This window comes from Balaenoptera physalus (assembly GCF_965194825.1).
Source record: "Balaenoptera physalus genome assembly, chromosome: 8".
In the NCBI taxonomy this organism is placed as follows: Eukaryota; Metazoa; Chordata; class Mammalia; order Artiodactyla; family Balaenopteridae; genus Balaenoptera; species Balaenoptera physalus.
Window position 1 is genome coordinate 17,163,553 of NC_138887.1, and position 20,269 is coordinate 17,183,821.

General features: G+C 41.9%; 1 long non-coding RNA gene across 1 annotated transcript in view; it reads right to left on the reverse strand.

Annotated features, from left to right (window-relative positions):
• Nucleotides 1–20,269, reverse strand: part of LOC309666295 — a 79,788-nt gene that overhangs the window by 48,245 nt on the left and 11,274 nt on the right. The gene's annotated exons all lie outside the window — the stretch shown is intronic.

The window sequence follows — 20,269 nt, forward strand, 5'->3', positions numbered from 1 at the left end:
TAGATAATATCCTTAATTCATGGAGATTTCTTATAAATTAGTAATATTTGTTTATTCAAAATAGCAGTATTTGTAAAATCCCATAGACAAAAGCTGTGAACAGACATAGACTGTTCAGAAATAGAAGAGAGTCCGAAAATGGCCAATAAATCTACGTATAGATGCTCTGTCTCTTTAGAGATCAGGAAAACGCAAATTAAAATAATAAGAAACTGTTTCCACCCATCAAATTAGCCAAAATTGAGATGATTCCTTATCTCCCAATGTTGGTAAGGTTTGGAGAAGAAGGTTACTCTGTTTGCTAATTAATAGGACTATAAATTGCTGCAAACTTTTTAGATAGTAATCAGGCACCGTGATTTAAAATGTGTAATGCCGCAGAGCAACTAAGCCCGTGTGCCACAACTACTGAGCCTGAGCTGTAGAGCCCGTGAGCCACAACTACTGAAGCCCGCGCACCTACAGCCCATGCTCCGCAACAAGAGAAGCCACCGCAATGAGAAGCCCGCGCACCGCAACGAAGAGTAGCCCCTGCTCACTGCAACTAGAGAAAGCCCGTGCACAGCAAAGAAGACCCAACGCAGCCAAAAATAAAATAAATAAAATAAATAAATTTTAAAAATAAATAAATAAAACAAAATGTGTAATGCACACACTCTTGAACCCAAAAATCCTACTTGGGGGCATCCAGCCAGGAGAAATAAAAGTACAAGTATATTAAGACCTACGTTTCATTATAGCATCTACAGCTAACGTTTACTGAGGACCTACTATGTGCTGAGAGCTGTGCTAAGTGAATTACAAAGGATGCTTTAATTTATCTGCATGACAACTTTATGAAGTAGTTCCCATTATCTCAGAAAAAGACTAAAATTTAGCAAACTTAAATATGTTGCCAAAGGTTTAAAAAAAATGTTCTAGTAAATGTTGGAGTTGGAACTTGAAACCAGTAAACATGACTGCAGAGTTCATGCTCTTGGCCATTGCAATGTGCTGCCAAACTAGAAACAAATAGCCAAAAAAAAAAAACAAAACAAAACTAACCCCCCAATGCCCTGGATAGAGGAATAGTCTTTCCAATGAGCTCAACCATTAGAAACGCAAAATGCCCCACTTTGGTATCACAATTAAAATCCACTTTGGGGGCAGGGAAGTTAGAACAAATATATTTTCCATAGACACAGAAAGAAGAAGTTGTGATGAGGAAGAAAGAGACAAGTATGAAAGTCTTCCTGGATGGGAAGAAATTTCTCTGCAAGGCAACCTCAACTTCTCCCTGTAAATGCCTGGTTAGAGGACTTCTAACCAGGCCACGGGCAAGGTGCATTTTCCCCAATTTCCCTTCAGAAGCAGCTGCACTGGCCTCACCCCAGCTGGCTCTCCCAAGGAAAAGGGTTGAGGGTATGAGCAACTTTTTAAATTGGCAGATGAATGCTGAGTATGAGGATTCTCAGGGCACAGGAAGCATGGCCTCAATTTTCCTGGAAAATGACCGCTTGTTTGTTTCATCTCCTTGGAATCTGCGGAGGATGTCATGAATACTCTGTCTTCACCAAGTCCCTGGCTGACCCTGCCCTGAGACCTTAACCCCTGGTGGAAAGGAGAGAAGCTTCTTACCAATGGCAGGGTCACTGCCCCCACCCTCTTGGTTTCAGGGCTGATGCTCCAAAGCCACTTCCTTCTAGGTTTTATGTCCAGAATTTTGGAAAAGATTCCACAGATAAACCATGCACCAGAGCTGTAGCTCTGGGTCCAGAGTACCTAGAAGCACTAAACTATGCTTTAAAATAGAATTATTTAAAACAATGATCAGTATAAACAAGTTGCAAGGACCAGTGTAGTGTGTTACAAAGCAGGATTACATTAATCCAATTCTGTGCACCTGAAACCAAAAACAAATAATATAAAATAAACATGTAGTAAGTATTAACCTGATAATCTATTTAAGAGATTGTGACAATCACGGTCCCAGAGTTGTTTTTTTTGCTTATCGTCAACTGTTATTGATAGCTACTTAACCTAAACTTGTTCTCTCTTCAGACTCATGGGAGTAAACACACTTCCAACTGGTCCAAACCCCTGCCTTACAGTGAAAATCTCTGAAGCATATTTACTGCTCAAGCCCCAATAATGTGGTATTTCCAGACAGACTCTCCCCACATCAAAGTCCTTGTAAAAGTTCCTATTAAGTTCTTCCTTTTCTTGTAGGAAAAGGTGGCTCATCACCAGCCTGTCCAAGAAGGTATGATGCTGCTCCCGTGACGTGCCCAAGAGCCCAGAGTACCCTGAATGATCACACATCTTCCCAACCTTTGACCAAAACAGAATGAGAAAAGACTGGCCTGCAGCATTAGCTAGGTGGGAAGTGCCCAGATTCTGGGCAGAATACTATTTGGATTCAGATCCCAGCTCTGCCACTTACTAGCTATGTGAACCTGGACAAGATATTTCACTTCCCTGTGCCTTGATTGTACCATCTATATAATGGGTTTCTCCTTCACAGATTTAAGGAACAACTGAGAAATTGTATGTAAAACATATAGCACTATGACTATGCAGAGGAAACCCTCAGTAAACATTATTTTTATTTGTTTTTCTCTCAACTCTTTCTTCATCTAGAAAATCAGAAGCGACTATATTTCTCCACTTCTTAGGGTTGTCAGGAGAATTAAATGAGATGATGCATGTACTTTCCAATGCCTAGCACATGGTAAGTCATCAATAAATGTGAGTGGCTCATTTTAAATTTTATACTTTTTATTTCAATTTCTGCTTGAATCAAGTACTTAGAAATTAGAACACAACTGATTTCCCTATTAAGATTCGCAGGTTTACTGCAGTGTTATAGTCAGTCCTTTTTTTCTTTTCTTTCCTTCTTTCTTTTTTTTTTTTTTTTTTGAGCAAACCTTGATATAGGAGTCAGACTATAAAGGTATTGGACATGACTCTGTGAAATGCTAGCCAAGTGATCTCAAGAAATAGCAGAATCTCAGGTTTCCTAACTGTGTAATCAAATAAAAATGTCTTCCCTTTAGAGTATTAAGATTTCCATAGGGTAATGAATGAAACATGCTTTGTAAGCAATAAAACAACGCAAAAATGTAAGACTTCATCATTTTCCCAGGATCAATGAGGACTTAATAGAATAAATATAAATAGAAAATAATATAGACCTATAAAGTGGTTTCTCCATTGACCAGAGCGGGTTTTTATTTCTGAATAAGTTTTAAATGGTTAAGAATCTCGCTGTTGAAGCTAAATAGAAAGACAGAATTCCATCACAACCATCAGTTAATGAGTGTGTGTGCTTTGGGAAAATGGTACCAAAAGAATAGGAAATAGATGTGCCTTCTTCATACGGAGAAAGGGGCTAAACTTTACCTCTAGGTGCCAGGCCAAGTCTTTTGGCGTTTTGTGGATAATATTTGCTTCTTGCTAATTTTTATTCTAAATCTCAATAAACTCTCTAATGCAGACAAGGAGCTAAATGTCTGACGGTCTCTGAGTCTATCTTCCTCTATTTTTCTCCCTCTTTCTAAAAATAAATCCACAAACGTCAACAGAATGTGGTAGGCACGTGTTCACACTTCTACTAAAAATGAATATTAATTAAGAAAAAAATTCATAATATTTCCATTCTTCAAAACTGTAGTTGGTAGGGATTTTTCTTGTTTTTCCCATTTTTCTTTAAAGCATGTACTTTTTTCTTCTGTTTGAACTTATGAATTGATTTATGTCTGAGAAAATTAAAAGAAATCCAGGATGCAAGAAAATGAATCTGTTTTACCTTTTCCCCTTTACCTGTATGCAGGCAGTAGCATTGGTAACCCAACTAGCTAACCATTAGGATCTTCGTGTTAATCCACTCCTAAAATATTCTACTATTATTTCCATACCAAATGCATTTGTGCTGATGAGGAAGATGCTCGGAGCAGTCAAAATTTTGATAAAACCCATGAAAAAGTAAGAGGAGGAAATGCGTTCATCTCACAATGAGTGCATCAATGTGCAAAGAAACTGAAGCCTATAGCCCCCTGCAGTCAGTGTGAGATCAGAGAACTTCCTTCTGGTGTCTGAATCTATTCCTAATTGCCCTACTTAAAAGAAAAAAGAAAAGAGAGAAATATAAATTGGGGGGTGTGTGTGTGTATGTAAACAGACATTTTTTTCACTGTGTATTTACTGATTGTCTACTCTAAGCAGAGCACTGCCAGGCACACAAGGATAAGTGAGAAATGGTCTGCTCTGTGGCAGAGGTTTCCTTCCAGAAAGGCGGATTAGACGGATTAATGGGCCCTTATTCCCCCCCACCACCACCTGCAGACTGTAATCTGAAGCAGGTCGCGGATCCCCTCCTTCAAAACCTTCCGTGAGGGTTACAGTGTCATCCCTGCCTCTTCACAGTTGGAATCCAATCACTGCAGCTCACCCCGCCCACACTGAGTTCTCTAGCATATCCCAAATAAACCTCATGCGGCTGTACCCAGCCCTGTCTCGAGCTCTCTTCTTTGCTGCCAGAATTGCTGCTGCTTTTCCCTTCCCACCTGCACCCTGCACTTCACCTTCCCCGGGGAGTTTCCCCCATGCTGGGCAGACGTGTCCCGCCAGCCTGTGCTGCAGCAGGGCTCAGCTCCTGCCTGCCAGCCCAGGAGACGCTGTCTCTGCTGCTGTGTCGTTTTCCATCATTCTCCCTGCCTCTACCATGAGCCCGAGGAGGCAAGGACCGTTTTTATGTTTTTATCCTCTGTGCTCTCAGAGCCGAGGGCAGAAATACTCAAGAAACCCGTGGTCTTGAATTAAATAGACTACTATAAGGCAGCCCGGGGTTCCCTGGTGGCGCAGTGGTTAAGAATCCGCCTGCCATTGCAGGGGACACAGGTTCGAGTCCTGGTCCGGGAAGCTCCCACATGCCGCGGAGCAACTAAGCCCGTGCGCCACAACTACTGAGCCTGCGCTCTAGATCCCGCGCTCTGCAACAAGAGAAGCCACCGCAATGAGAAGCCTGCGCACCGCAACGAAGAGTAGCCCCCGCTCGCCGCAACTAGAAAAAGCCTGCACACAGCAACGAAGACCCAATGCAGCCAAAAATAAATAAATTAATATTAAATACATTAAAAAAAAAAGGCATCCCTGCTGACTGCCTTCAGAGGGACCGCTAAAGAGTCATAAAAGTCCGATGGAAGGAGACAGGAAACAGTCTTTGAAGTTACAGGAAGGATTCTTTCCAGCAGCCTTAAGAACTGGCGATGCCAACAGATCAGCAGATTCTCAAATCTCAGAAATGCACAAGGATAAGGGGCACATGCTCCCATAACTGCCAACAGAAACCCTTAGCTAAATAAACAGTGAAGTAATAGTAGTAAAATCAAAATAAACCTTTTTAAAAACAAATAGTGTGTGAGCCACAGCTTTAAGCTTGTAAACTGATTTTTAAAGAGGCATAGGACAGAGGTTAAGAATCATTAGGAATGTCTACACTATGAAGCAACAATGTACTGGCTCACCACAAGACCTTTGAACTAACGCAGCTTTAGTTCAAATTCCGGTTCTGCCATTTGGTAGCTGTTAGAATGGCTACCATCAAAAAGACAAGAGATAAATGCAGGTGAGAATGTGGAGAAAGGAAACACTTGTGCACTGCTGGCGGGACTGTAAACTGGTGCAGCCATTATGGAGAACAGTGTGGAGGTTCCTCAGAAAAATTAAAACTAGAACTGCCATATGATCCAGCAATCCCACTTCTGGGACTATTTCCAAAGGAAACAAAAACACTAACCCGAAAAGATATCTGCACCCCCATGTTCATAGCAGCAATATTTACAAAAGCCAAGGCATGGAAACATCTATCAAGAGACAAATGGATAAAGAAAACATTATATATCCATATATATATATCCATATATATATCCAATAATATTCCATTGTGTGTATGTATATGTATGTATACATATATACAACGGAATATTATTCAGTGATTAAAAATGAGGAAATCCTGTCATTTGCTACAAAATGGATGGACTTTGAGGGCATTATGCTAAATGAAATAAGTCAGGCAGAGAAAGACAAATACCATATGATCCCACATATATGTGGAATCTAAAAAATACAAAAAAAATAAAAACTCAGACTCATAGAACAAGAGAACAAATTTGTGGTTACCCAAGCCTGGGGGTTGGAGGAAGGGGAAATAGGAGGAAGGCTGTCAAAAGGTATAAACTTACAGTCTACAAGATAAATAAGTACCAGGGGTGTGATGTGCAGCGTGATGACTGTAGTGAACACTGCTGTATGATGTAGAGGAAAGGCGTTGAGAATACATCCTAAGAGTTCTCATCATAAGAAAAAAATGTTCTTTTCTTTTTTTGCTTTCTCTTTTCATATTTTCTCGTTTTGCTACATCAGATGATGGGTGCTAACTAAACTTTCTGTGGTAATCATTTCACAATACATGTAAGTCAAACCATTATGCTGTACATCTTAAACTTATACAGTGCTATATGCCAATTATATAGCAATAAAAGTGGCGGGGGGGATAGGTAAAGGGGATCCAGAAAGTGAAAGTTTGCAACTTTAAATAGAGTGGTCATGGTAGGCCTCCCTGAGAAGGTAACTTTTAAGGAAAGAAGGTGAGGGAGGGAGCTCTTCAGATATCTGAGGGAAGAGTGGTCCAGGCAGGAAGAAAAGCCAGCGCAAACGTCCTGGGGCAGGGTCATGCTTAATGCATTCCAGCAGAGCAGAGAGTCAAGCGTGGCTGGAGCAGGGCAAATGAGGAGAGTTGTAGAAGAAAAGGTCTGGGGTAGGCCACCATAAAGACTTTGGTTCCTACTTGAAAGATGGGGATCCATGGTGTGGATTTGAGTACAGGGTCACTTTGACTGCTGAGAATAGCCTAGAGGTAAGAGGAAGGGAAAACTTATAAAGACAGAAGCAGGAAGAGCCTTAGGAGGTTATTATATAAAGCCAGAGGAGTGATTATGGCAACCAGAACAGGGCTGTAGCAGCGGAGGTGAAAAGAAGTGTAACGATTCTGGCTACACAGTTGACCTCTGAACAACACGTGTTTGAACTGCTTGGGTCCATTATATGCAGAGTTTTTTTCAATGGTAAACACTACAGTGCTACAGGATCCACCGTTGGTTGGATCCCAGGATGCAGAACCATGGATACAGAGAGCTGACTACAAAGTTATAATGCAGATATTTGACCACACAGAGGGCCTGCACCCCTAACCCCTGTGCTGTTCAAGGGTCAACTGTATTTTGAAGCTGAGCTAGTTGGATGGGTATAAAAAACTAGAGAAAGGGAGAAGGCAGGACGCATCTGGTCTGAGCAAACTGAAAGGATGGAGTTGCCATTAACTGTGGTGCCATTAAGGCTGGTGGAGAAGCCTCCTAGGAGGGCCAGGTAGGCAACTGGGCATTTGGCTATGGACATGTTGAGTCTGAGAAGCCCAGTACACATCCCAGAAAGAATGTCAAGGACACAGTTGGAAGTCAGAGGCAGCTGGTGTCTGGAATTCAGGTGAGAAGATATGGGTCAGCTGTGATTATGTGTTAGAAGCTACAGTCCCCTTGAACCTGTGGTTCTCGAATTTTAGTGTTCACACAAAGATCACCAGAAATGCTTATAAAATACTTATTCTTGGGCCCCATCCCCAGAGAGTCTAATTCAATTAGTTTGGGGTTGGGGGACATGGGTGGGGAGGGAAAGCAAGAAATGTACATTACTGAGCTCTAGGTATTCTGATAGAGTTGACTCATGGACCAACTTCTGAAAAATCTCAGAGTCTCTTCCCTCCTTCCCAACTCAAATATTCCAACCACCTGGACAACATTCACTTAATTTCTCCAACGACCCAGAAAAATATACCCTCCTTCAAAATATTAAGGAGGTAGGGGACAGTGGTGCTGGACAAAGAGTGGTGACACTTGTTGAAAGCACGTTTCTCTTGTTATTTCACTATGGAGAGTCTGAATGTTGGTTTTGTTCCATTCCCAGCAGGAATTGGAAAGTGGACCCAGTGAGGTCCCCTATCCTTCACATTTGTGTCCCTTCCCTTAAGTGCTATTCACCCAAATCCTACATGCTTTCATGTTGTCCCAGATTCCTTCTGTCTGTCATAGAATAAAATAACTAGGATAATTTGTTCATACTAAAGTGTTAGTAACTCAGTATGTTACTTCTCTCAGAGTTGAGCTGGAAGACAGGGCAAAAATTAAACAAGGAGATCACTTTCTTATGGAGGAGTTTCAGACAGTATGGCAGACAAAGGAGGAAGGATAGATCTTAGTATCTCGGGGTGAGTTACCTCTGGTTTCCCCAAGTACAAGACTTGTTGCAACTACCTGTGCTGTCCATGCACAAAACTAATGGTGGCTGCCAGGAGAATATGCCTGAGACCTGACTGAGGGAGCATAATTGCCTGATGGCCAAGCTGAGGTGAACCCGAGGCCACGCTGCACAGGGGCTGCACACGAGGCCATGCTGCACACGGGCTGCACACGAGGCCACGCTGCACACGGGCTGCACACGAGGCCACGCTGCACAGGGGCTGCACACGAGGCCATGCTGCACAGGGGCTGCACACGAGGCCACGCTGCACACGGGCTGCACACGAGGCCATGCTGCACACGGGCTGCACACGAGGCCACGCTGCACACGAGGCCACGCTGCACACGGGCTGCACACGAGGCCACGCTGCACACCAGGACAGGCATCCTGTGAAGCCCAGGATGGTTTTGATGGGAGATTTTGGCTTGAACCGTTCTTAATCCTGCCCCACAATCTAAGACTCTTTCTCCCCAACCTTTCTTCCCTCCCTTCTCCTCCCCAGAGCTCAGATTTGCATTACTGTCTGATGGCTCTCCCAGTCTCTTCCAACTCTCCCCCCCCCAATCTTCCTCAAGGCATATTTCCCATTAAATTCCTTGCACATCTAATCTTCTCTTGACATCTGCTTCTTGGGGGAGCTGAACTAACACATCCACTTAAGCCCCAGGTCCTGCTAACCTGGTGTAGCAAACGCCTCTGGGGTCCACGTCACACCCCTCAGCCCACCTGTGAGCTCACACTCACCTTGTGCTGACAGCATCCCAGCTCCAGCAAGAGCTGAGGTTTCCATTTTATCTCAGAGCCTTCCCCAACACTGTAGGGGCCTCTTAGCCTGACTGCAGGTACGGATCTGACGTGCAGGGAAGTTCACCTCCCAGGGGAAACCCTCAGTCAGTGGGAGTTGGAAGCTAGTGTATGCTCCCTTCAGGAGGATAATGCTGGGAGGAATTCTGCACCCTACTCAGCAGCTCCCAGAGGAATCAAGTCCACACTCACCATAGCAAGCAACCTCCATAACACACCCTTATATTGGCTTTCCCTGCTTCCCTGCCTCACATCCCCACTCCCTCCCTCCGACTTCCTGCAATCACCTCCCAAATAAATTTCTGGTACCCAAGTCCTTGTCTCAGGCTCTACTTTGAGGGGAATGCAAACCAAAACCCCTGATAATGTGAGTTATAGCAATGGAGTCATGTTAACAAAACTCTCCTTTGAGAAAACAATGCTGAGTATTTATATGGACTACATGATGTTAAATTTTTCTGTATTTAAGGGCTTCCCTGGTGGTGCAGTGGTTAAGAATCCGCCTGCCAATGCAGGAGACACGGGTTCAAGCCCTGGTCCGGGAAGATCCCACATGCCACGGAGCAACTAAGCCCATGCACCACAACTACTGAGCCTGCGCCCTAGAGCCCGTAAGCCACAACTACTGAGCCCAGGTGCCACAACTACTGAGCCCGCGTGCCACAGCTACTGAAGCCTGCACACCTAGAGCCTGTACTCCGCAACAAGAGAAGCCACTGTAATGAGAAGTCTGTGCACTGCAATGAAAGAGTAACCCCCAGCTCGCCGCAACTAGAGAAGGCTTGTGCACAGCAACAAAGACCCAAAGCAGCCAAAAATAATTAATTACTTTTAAGAAAATTTCTGTATTTAAGTATCCTATACCTAATATCAGTCACACAGTAGAACACAGTACTTCCTCGAAGGGTATGGCAGCCAGCCTCCAAGATGGTCCCCACCGATGGTCACCTCCTAATAATCATGCCATCGTGTAGTCCACTCCCCGTTGAATAAGAGTGGAATAAAAGAGAAGTGACAGTGTGTGACTTCCAAAGTTAGGTCATAAAAGGCATTGCAGGGACTTCCCTGGTGGTCCAGTGGGTAAGACTCCACGTTTCCAATGCAGGGGCCCCGGGTTTGATTCCCGGTCAGGGAACTAGATCCCACATGCATGCCGCAACTAAGAGTCTGCATGCTGCAACGAAGACCCGGCGCAGCCTCAATAAATAAATAAATAAATAAAATATTAAAAAAAAAAAAAAAAAAGACATTGCAGTTCCACACTGGTCTCCTAGAGCTCTTACTCTAGGGGACGCTTCCAGCCATGTTGTGAGGACACTGAAGCGACCCTGTAGAGAGGCCCACCTGAAGGCGGATGGAGACCTCCCACCAACAGGCAGCACCAACTGGCCAGCCACGCGAGTTAAAGTGGATCCTCAAGCTCCAATTAGGCCTTCAGATGACCTCAGCCCCAGAAGACATCTGCTGCAACTGAACGAGAAACCTCAAGCCTGGATCACCTACCTAAGCTGCTCCGGAATTCCAGATCCACAGAAACTAGGAAAGAGAGTAAATGATGATTCTGGTTTTTAAGCTAAGTGTTGGGGTGATGTATTTTATAGCAATTAGTAAATAAAAAGGGATATCCTGAGTATTCTCAGTTTTCCACATAGAACCTCATTAACACTCATAGCAATACTGTGAGGTAAGCACTTTTTAGTAGCCCCATATTAAAAGAAGGAAGGAAGGAAGGAAGGAAAGAAGGAAGGAAGGAAGGAAAGAAAGAAGGGGAAGGGAAGGGAAGAAGGAAGAAAACAAGGCATTGAGAAATTAAGTACTTAGCCAGGGTCTCTCTCTTAAGAAGTGGAAGACAGAAGTGGAAACCAGGAGGTCTGGCTCCAAAGGCTGTGCTCTTAGCCACCACACTGCTCTGCCTTGGGTGTGCGAGTTGCCTTGAGAAGAAAATATTTGTGTTTCTTAGCTTATTCTGAGTAATACTTTGTACTCTAAAAAAACTTCTTCTCTGTTTTGGCATTTATGCATAGTACTTTTTTAGAAATTCACTCCAGTTCAGGACATGATTTTTGACTTGGAGTAAACATTATTTTCTTCCAGAAAACACATTTCTAATACTATAGAATATCACCGGGAAAAAAATATTCAGTGATCAGAGCTTCACTTCACCACCAAGCTATAGACTCTTCAAAGCAAGGCATGTCTCTTTCAGCCCATCAGCAATGTTTACTCATCCTCACTGGATATATGGGATATTGTGGAGAAAATACAAAAACAGCCAACAGTGAATCTTCCTCAAATCCTTACCACCCTACTTAATCTGCCTAATTGATGCTATGTTGTATTTTTGGCCTTTTCTATTAACCATCTCCCTAGTTCAACAATCAGCTTTTTGCATGCAAGACTAATGGCTTACATCTCCTCTACCCACCATAGTGCCTTGCACATAATAGGCTTTCAAACTTGTGCTTATTTAAGACATTTCAAACCTTCAAAAATAAAAATCATTCTAGTTTTTCCTTGAACAGCTCCAAATTCCACAAGCTTCTCTTGCCCTGGCATCCATCATTTCTGTGCTTAGAGTCACTTAACCCTCACCACCACCCCCCACCAGTCAGGTCGAAAATAAAACGGCAGAATGACAGTGTTCTGAGGGTTCTAATTGTGTCCAATGGAACCAACCCAAAGACTACCACAGGGCTATATTATATTCAGTTGTGAACCGCACACTTTAGGGGGGACATTGGCAAACTGGAGAAGGGTGACCAGAGGGAGAAAGGTCTGAAAACCTAACCATGAAGGAAGCTGAAAGTTGCAGAGATGTTTAGTTTGGAGAAGACTATATTTGGAGCACAAGCCCAAGCATTTGAAAAGCTGGCCTGGGAAAGAAGGATCATGCTAATTCTAACTGAGAGACATCAGAGCCTTACTTCCCCAGCTGTTTCCAATGGGATGTAAATACGGGCCTATCAAGAAAAGAGTTGGCAGGGTGAATAAATTTGGAAAATGCCACAAAGGCAATCTCCCTCCTAGATTCACAAAGCACATTAGCATACAAAAGATTCTGGGGCTTCCCTGGTGGGCCAGTGGTTAAGACTCCCTGCTTGCAAAGCAGCAGGTGCAGGTTCGATCCCTGCTCGGGGAACTAAGATCCCACAGGCCGTGGCGCGCAGTCACCAACAAAACAAAACAAGATTCTGAGAAAATCCTCTAATATAGAAACCTGTGTTAGAATTTATTTACCGTATCTATTGTGTACACAACTCTCTTCTATTTCCCCATATGATGTCTATTAACATCCCATTCACAGAAACTTAAGAAAAAAATGCCCTAAGAAACAGAACTAGGGCTGGTTTTCAGGAATTATCAGGAGGTAGATTTTGATAAAACATAATATTTCCCACCATTCAGGCCTGGCCAAAGACAAAATGGGAGGCCTTGTGAGGTCAGGAGTGCTTTGCCACTGAAGCTGTTGAAAACAGGCCAAATGCTATGAAAAGTCACACACAGGCGGACCTCAGAGATATTGCGGGTTCAGTTCCAGACCACCTCAATAAGGCAAATACTGCAATAAAGTGAGTCACATGAATTTTTTGGTTTCCTGGTGCATATAAAAGTTATGTTTATACTATACTGTAGTCTATTCAATGTACAATAGCATTATGTCTAAAAAATGTACATATCTTAATTTTAAAATGCTTTACTGCTAAAAATGCTAACTATTATCTGAATCTTTAGCAAGTCGTAATCTTTTTACAAGAGTAACATCAAAGATCACTGATCACAGATCACCATAACAACTATAATAATAATGAAAAAGTTTGAAATATTACGAAAACTACCAAAATGTGACAGAGAGAGACAAAGTGAGCGGATGCTATTGGAAAAATGGTGCTGACCAACTTGCTCCACGCGGGCAAAATCTTCCATTTGTGAAAAACACAATATCTGTGAAGTGCAATAAAGCAAAGCACAGTAAAACAAGGTATACGTGTAGCAGGCCCAAGATTCTGTGATTCTGTGATAATTCGCAGGAAAGAAAAGGAATTTCCATGTTGGGGTTTCCATGCTCAGTTGGTCTTCCATCTGGAATCAGGGATCCCCGCTTCTTTAGAAACAATTAGTCTCACTATTCTTATGTTCCAATCACACTTATAGCATTATAATTACTCATAAACATGCCTGTCCCTCTAGACGATGACTCCCAGCCCGGAGAACACAGTCCCCCTGCTCCTCAGCTGTGTAATGGAAATGATAATAGTACCTACATCAAAGAGTTGTTGTAAATATTAAATGAGTTATTTCATGTCAACCACTTTGAACAATATCTGGCACTGCTCATAAATTTAGCAAATATGTTGTAATTATATATGTTGCAGCAGGAAGAACTTTGAGAACTTCTGCACTAGACATTAAATTCCTTGAGATCAGAGTCCATTTCTTATCCATTTTAGTTTTCATCAAGTATTACTATCTTAGATACACAGGAGGCACTTAATAAAGGCTTATAAGATGGATGGATGGACTGATGTTTGGTTGATTACTTGGATGCATGGATGGATGGATGGATGGGTGGATGGATGGATGGGTGGATGGATGGATGGATGGATGGGTGGATGGATGCATGGATGGATGGATGGATGGATGTATGTATGGATGGATGGATGGGTGGGTGGGTGGGTGGATGGATGGATGGATGGATGCGTGGATGGGTGGATGGGTGGATGGGTGGGTGGAGAGGGAAGGAGGGATAGATGGTTCAATACTTGGATGGAGGGAAGGAGGGATGGATGGGTGAGTGAGTTGATCTTGTCCCCATTTTGGTAGCTCTTGAGGGTGTCTGCATGGGTTCAGTCCATCAACATCTCTTTCCATGCCCCCTGCACAGTGGCAGGCCTCCCATAAGGGGCTCTTCTCTTCTCCTTTGTAGGGGTACTGAAGTTTTAGAGCAAGGCTCCTCAATTTTCCCACTGAAATAGCCCTATCCATGAAGGAGAATGATCAGAACCTCCACTGCCTCCTGAATTCTGAGGGCATGGCCTAAGGTAACCCAAGGCTCAATATTTTTTCTAAGTCTGATTTTTACCTTAAAATCCTGCAAAATTTGCATTATATATCATAATATATCTGTTTACTTTTAAACCGTGTTATAAATTTTTATCAACATGTAAAACTGATGAACCACAATATGTTGTGTTCATCCTGTGGCTTCCAGCCCCTCTGACACTCTGATATGTACCTTCAAGAAGTACATCTTCCTCCAGTGCCAGAAACCTAACAAATGTCTCCAGGTTCCATCACCCAAATCCATTTGCTCTATTTTGTTTGTTCTGTGTGTAGACTCATACCCTAGAACTTGATGCTTCAGATCCATTTTTGTTCTTGCCAATAATACATCTCTAGCAACATTCTGGAAGGCAAGGAATTTATCACGTTTATTGATATACTTGCCTTGGGCATAAAGGGAGAAGATACAAACATGGAGTCTGAGGATTTTTTGTCTGACGAAGAAAAATGACCATTTATATAACTTTTAAAGTAACAGTTCTCAATTTGAATATCACTGCCCTGAAGCCCAATTAGCACAAAAGGTCCTTAGAGGTTTTTAAAGGCTATATTACACAGGAGATAAAGGCTTAAGCTTTTTTGAGCCAATCAGATTCTTTACCTCACAGAGATGTGTTATAATTTCAAAATACAGGCCACAACTTCAGGAATATAGTATATAACTACTATAAAACAGTAGTTATAACTATATTCCTTATGTCCAGAAAGCTGGAGAAAATAGTGAACATGTTAAGTAGTGACATTGGAGATATTTTTAAAAGATCCAACTTCTAGTGATGAAACTTACAATATTTGTGGTACCAAAAAAAATGAGATTAAAAGCACATTAAACATTATGAGAAAAAGATTAATGAATTTAAAGACATAGCAGTAGAAGTTACCCAAAATAAAACACAGGGAGAAGACTAAAATATAAACAGAGCATCACTGAACTGTGGGAAAACATCAAGCGGCCTAATACACATATAATTAGAGACTCCAAATGAGAGAAAAGAGAGGGAGAAACAAAAATATGTGAATAATTCATAGCTGCAATTTGATAAAAATTATAAACAGATCCAAGAAGTTCGACAAACTCCTTGCACAAGCACAAGAAACATGAATACAACTATACCAAAGCACATAATATATCAAATTTCTGAAAACCAGTGTTAAAGGGAAAATCTTAAAAGAAAACAGAGAAAAAAGACATTTTACATTCAGAGGAACAAAAATAAGCAAGATGTTAGAAACGATATAAGTTAGCCAAAAATGAAGCAACATCTTTAAAGTACTGAAAGAAAAAAATCATCTATACTCTGTGCAAGTATCTTTCAAAAACGTAAGTGAGGGCTTCTCTGGTGGCACAGTGGTTAAGAATACGCCTGCCAATGCAGGGGACACGGGTTCGAGCCCTGGTCTGGGAAGATCCCACGTGCCGCGGAGCAACTAAGTCCGTGTGCCACAACCACTGAGCCTGCGCTGTAGAGCCCTCGAGCCACAACTACTGAGCCCACATGCTACAACTACTGAAGCCTGCGTGCCTAGAGCCCATGCTCTGCAACAAGAGAAGCCACCACAATGAGAAGCCCACGCACCGCAAGGAAGAGTAGCTCCCACTCGCTGCAACTAGAGAAAGCCCGCGTGCAGCAACGAAGACCCAAAGCAGCCAAAAATAAATAAATAAATAAATTTTTTAATAAAATAAATAAAAATGTAAGTGAAATAAAGACACTGAGGCATATAAAAGTGGTAAGAACTTCTCATTGGCAGTTCCACACTACAAAATAAATGGTAAAGTCCTTCAGAAAGGTAAGAATGAGGAGGGAAAGGAATGGAAATGATGCCAAGTGAAAATGTGGATCCATACAAAAGACTGAAGAACACTGGAAATGATCACTATATTGGTCCAATATTTTCTCTTCTTATTTAACTCTTTAAAAGACAACTGCCTGTTTAAAATGGATAATACATCATGACCAATGGAGGTTTAATCCCAAGAATGCAAGGTTAATTTAACATTTAAGAATCCACCAATGTTTTAAAACAACCCAATCCAAAAATGGGTGGAACACCTAAATAGACATTTCTCCAAAGAAGACATACAGATGGCCAACAAACACATGAAAAGATGCTTAACATCACTAATTATTAGAGAAATGCAAATCAAAACTACAGGGAGGTATCACCTCATACCAGTCAGAAGGGCCATCATCAAAAAATCTACAAACAATAAATGCTGGAGAGGGTGTGGTGAAAAGGGAACCCTCGTGCACTGTTGGTGGGGATGTAAATTGATACAGCCACTATGGAAAACAGTATGGAGGTTCCTTAAAAAACTAAAAATGGAACTACCATATGACCCAGCAATCCCACTACTGGGCATATACCCAGAGAAAACCATAATTCAAAAAGAGTCATGTACCACAATGTTCATTGCAGCTCTATATACAATAGCCAGGACATGGAAGCAACCTAAGTATCCATTGACAGATGAATGGATAAAGAAGATGTGGCACATACAGACAATGGAATATTACTCAGCCATAAAAAGGAACAAAATTGAGTTATTTGTAGTGAGGTGGATGGACCTAGAGTCTGTCATACAGAGTGAAGTAAGTCAGAAAGAGAAAAGCAAATATCATATAATCACGCATATATGTGGAATCTAGAAAAATAGTATAGATGATCTTATTTGCAAGGCAGAAATAGAGATACAGACACAGAGAACAAAGGTATGGATACCAAGGGGGAAAGGGGTTGGGTGAGAAGAATTAGGAGACTGGGATTGACACTTATAGATTATTGATACTATGCATAAAATACACAACTGATGGGAACATACTGTATAGCACAGGGAACTCTACCTAATGCATTATGGTAACCTAAATTGGAGGAAGTCCAAAAGGGAGGGGATATCTTTATGTGTTTGGCTGATTCATTTTGTTGTGCAGTGGAGGCTAAAACAACATTGTAAAGCAACCACACTCAAATAAAAATTAATTTAAAAAAACAATCTACCAATGTTTTATAAATATAATTCACCATATTAACAAACTAAAATGAAAAACCACATGATCATCTCAATAGATAACAGAAGAAATGTTTGACAAGATCCAACATCTTTCTGATAAAAAGTCTCAGCAAACTCAAAATAGAAAGGACTTTTCTTAATTAGATAAAGGGCTTCTATGAAAAACCTATCACTAACATCACACACAATGGGGAAAGACTGTATTCATAGAGAAATGCAAAGGACATAGAACAGACAAACAACTTTGGAAAAGAAAGTTGAAGGAGTAGCACCACCTGACTTCAATGTTACTATAAAGCTGCAGATATCAAGACAGTGTGGTATTAGTGTAAAGATAGACAAATAGACCAATGGAACAGCATAGAGCCCAAAAGTAGATCCACACTAGGGACAACTGATTTTCAACAAAGGTGCAAAAGCAATTCAGAAGAGAAAGGACCATTTTCTCAATAAATGATGCTGAAACAACTATATACATATCCCCCCAAAAATGGACTTTAATCCACACATCACACCACATTCAAGAATTAAAATTGATCAAAACTGATCATATAACTAAATGTAAACCTAAAGCTATAAAACTTCTAGAAGGAGACCTAGCAGAAAATCTTGTGTTAGGCAAAGATTTCTTAGCTATAACACTAAGTACACAATTCCAATAAATGGAAAAAATTGCTAAATCATACATCATTAGAAATAAAAATAAACTTCTGCTCTATGAAAGACACTCTTAAGAATGAAAAGACAAGCCATAGATTGGGATAAAATATTTAAAAATCATATATCCAATAAAGGACTTATTTCCAGAATATATAATGAACTCTCAAAACTCAGTAACAAGAAAACAACCAACATAAAAATGGGCAATGAATATGAACAAACACTTTAGCGAAGAAGATATAAAGATGGCAAATAAACACAATTTTTAAAAGATGCTTAACATCATTGGGCATTAGGGAAATGCAACATCAAGTAACAAAGAGATAACATTACACACCTGTTCAAAAGTCTAAAAATTTAAAAACTAAACATAGCAAGGTTGTTGAGGTGTGAAAGAACTAGAACACTCATACATTGATAGTGGGAAAGTAAAATGGAGCAACTATTTTAGAAAACAGTACAAAAGTGTTTAAAAATGTTAAACATACTCAGACCATATTCTACTCCTAGGTATTTAGCCTAGAAATGAGGGCATTCATCCACACAAACACCTGCACATGAGAGTTCATAGCAGCTTGATGTGTAACAGCCAAAAACTAGGAATAACTCAAATGTTCATGAAGAGGCAAATGGATAAACCAACTGTGGGATATCCATACAATGGAATACTACACAGCTATAAAAAGGAATGGGCTACTGATACACTCAACAACGTTGATGACTCTCAAAACAATAATGCTGGCTAAAAAAGTCAAACAAAAACACGTACAAGCTGTATGATTCCATTTCTATAAAATTCTTTAAAGTGCAAACTAATCTATAGTGACAGAGAGTTGATCAGTGGTTGCCTGGAGATTAAAGTGGGTGAGGGGGGGACCTTCAAGATGGCAGAGGAGTAAGATGTGGAGATCACCTTCCTCCCAAATACATCAAAAATACATCTATGTGTGGAACAACTCCTACAGAACACCTACTGAACGCTGGCAGAAGACCTCAGACCTCCCAAAAGGCAAGAAACTCCCCACGTACCTGGGTAGGGTAAAAGAAAAAAAGCAAAAACAGAGACAAAAGAATAGGGACGGGACCTGCACCTCTGGGAGGGAGCTGTGAAGGAGGAAAGGTTTCCACACACTAGGAAGCCCCTTCACTTGTGGAGACGGGGGTGGGCGGGGGGGAAGCTTTGGAACCATGGAGGAGAGTGCAGCAACAGGGGTGCAGAAGGCAAAGTGGAGAGATTCCCGCACAGAGGATCAGTGCCAACCGGCACTCACCAGCCTGAGAGGCTTGTCTGCTCACCCGCCGGGATGGGTGGGGGCTGGGGCTGAGGCTCGGGCTTCAGAGGTCAGATCCCAGGGAGATGAGTGGGGTTGGCTGCGTGAACACAGCCTGAAGGGGGCTAGTGTGCCACGGCTAGCTGGGAGGGAGTCCGGGAAAAAGTCTGGAACTGCCTAAGAGGCAAGAGACCATTGTTTCAGGGTGCACGAGAACAGGGGATTCCTTCCCTGTCTGCCCACAGAAGGCAAAGCACCACTTAAACGAGCTCCAGAGACTGGCACAAGCTGCAGCTATCAGCGCGGACACCAGAGACGGGCATGAAATGCTAGCGCTGTTGCTGCCGCCACCAAGAATCCTGTGTGCGAGCACAGGTCACTCTCCACACCTCCCCTCCTGGGAGCCTGTGCAGCCCGCCACTGCCAGGGTCCTGTGATCCAGGGACAAGTTCCCCAGGAGAACACACGGTGTGCCTCAGGCTATTGCAACATCACGCTGGCCTCTACTGCCGCAGGCTCGCCCCGCGTTCCAATTATAACTACCGTACCCCTCCCTCCCCCCTGCATGAGTGAGCCAGAGGCCCCTAATCAGCCGCTGCTTTAACCCCATCCTGTCTGGGAGGGAACAGATGCCTAAGGGCAACTAACATGCAGAGGCGGGGCCAAAACCAAAGCTGAACCCCAGGAGCTGTGCGAACAAAGAAGAGAAAGGGAAATCTCTCCCAGCAGCTTCAGGAGCAGTGGATTAAATCTCCACAATCAACCTGGTGTGCCCCGCATCTGTGGAATACCTGAACAGACAACAAATCATCCCAAAATAGAGGTGGTGGACTTTGGGAGCAACTGTAGCTTGGGGTTTGCTGTCTGAGACTGGTTTGGTTCTGATTTTCATCTTAGTTTAGTTTTTAGCATTTGTTTATCTTAGTTTAGTTTTTAGCACTTGTTATCATTGGTGGATTTGTTTACTGGTTTTGTTGCTCTCTCCTTTTTGTATTATTATTACTGTTTTTATTTTTTTATTTTAATAATTTTTTTAGTTTTTATTATTTTTTATTTTAATATATTTTTTAAATTTTTATTTATTATTATTTTTTCTTTCTTTTTTTTCTCCTTTTCTTCTGAGCCATGT